Source organism: Petromyzon marinus, chromosome 31, assembly GCF_048934315.1.
Source record: "Petromyzon marinus isolate PM22_M1 ecotype Great Lakes invasive population chromosome 31, UKy_Petmar_22M1.pri1.0, whole genome shotgun sequence".
NCBI classification, from domain to species: domain Eukaryota; kingdom Metazoa; phylum Chordata; class Hyperoartia; order Petromyzontiformes; family Petromyzontidae; genus Petromyzon; species Petromyzon marinus.
Window position 1 is genome coordinate 4,778,691 of NC_133697.1, and position 1,814 is coordinate 4,780,504.

The following is a 1,814-nucleotide window of genomic DNA, read 5'->3' on the forward strand; positions in this document are numbered from 1 at the left end:
TGCCCACTGCCTGTCAATCAAACTCGCCCCCAACGCAATCAGCGCAACGCTGATTGTTGCCTTCGTCGGGAAAAGTCCACAACTCGCCACGTATGGGAACAACGGGCTCCTCTTCATACCAACATCATCCAACAGATTGGGGGGACCCACACGCTTTACACCATGGGGAGAAATACATCACACGAAACAAAATCCTGATGAACGATTTCAAAATTGGCCATTGAGTAGCAGACAAACGTATTATTGTACCAAAAAGTACTATTGTACTCATGACATATATTTTTTAATTATGTTAAGGCATATGAGGGCGGTACCCAAAACGTGCGTGACCAAATATAGACATAGCGAGAGAGGGGGAGGGGTGGCGGGGGATCGTGACGTCACTTCCTGACACCTCCCCCCCCCCCCGTTATGCCCCTCCCCACAAAATGACATCCGGTGGAGGAGCCCCTCCCCTCGCCCACCACCACCTCTGCCGTAACCAGCCCCGCCCCTACCCCACTCCCCTTATCTCACCCCACACGCCCAGCCCCGCCCCCCTCTAGCCCCACACCCCGCGAGCCCCTCCCCCCACGAGTCCGCCCACACGCCCCGTGACCCCCACCACCACCACTAAGCCCCCCTATCAATTTAATTGTTTTTGTTAGAACAACAACGATTGCGATCGTCACGATTAAATTTAAACAACAACAAAACATCGACTCGACGCTTCAACTCACAAGTTTAGTTTTCTTTTTTTCAGGGACTCCATTCCCCTTCGCGACTCTTCTCGTAAACATTTACAACGTTAACGTCGACATTTACAATGTTAACGTCGACATTTACAACGTTAACGTCGACATTTACAATGTTAACGTCGACATTTACAATGTTAACGTTAACATTTACAATGTTAATGTTAACGTTTACAATGTTAACGTCGACATTTACAATGTTAACGTCGACATTTACAATGTTAACGTTTACAATGTTAACGTTAACATTTACAATGTTAACGTCGACATTTACAATGTTAACGTTAACATTTACAATGTTAACGTCGACATTTACAATGTTAACGTTAACATTTACAATGTTAACGTTTACAATGTTAACGTCGACATTTACAATGTTAACGTCGACATTTACAATGTTAACGTTTACAATGTTAACGTTAACATTTACAATGTCGACGTTAACATTTACAATGTTAACGTCGACATTTACAATGTTAACGTCGACATTTATAATGTTAACGTCGACACTTACAATGTTAAGGTTAACATTTACAATGTTAACCTTAACGTTTACAATATGTTAACGTTTACATTTACAATGTTAACGTTAACATATTGTAAATGTTAACGTCTAAAGCGTTGGCGAGCGACCGGCGTTGACGTTACCCCACACTCAACGTTGCAGTCCCCAAACGAGTTAGAACAATCCAGCAGTGGATGGACCACGACGACGAAGGGCGGCGGCTTCCACCCCCCCCACGAGCCCCTCCCACCCACGAACCCCCCCCCACGAGCCCCCCCCTCACGAGCCCCCCCCACGAGCCCCTCCCCCCCACGAGCCCCCCCCTCACGAGCCCCCCCCACGAGCCCCCCCCCACGAGCCCCCCCCTCACGAGCCCCTCCCCCCCCACGAGCCCCCCCCACGAGCCCCTCCCCCCACGAGCCCCCCCCCCACGAGCCCCCCCCCCCACGAGCCCCCCCCCCACGAGCCCCCCCCTCACGAGCCCCTCCCCCCCCACGAGCCCTCCCCCTCACGAGCCCCTCCCCCCCACAAGCCCCTCCCCCCCACTAGCCCCACCCCCCTTGTCGCCCCGCCCT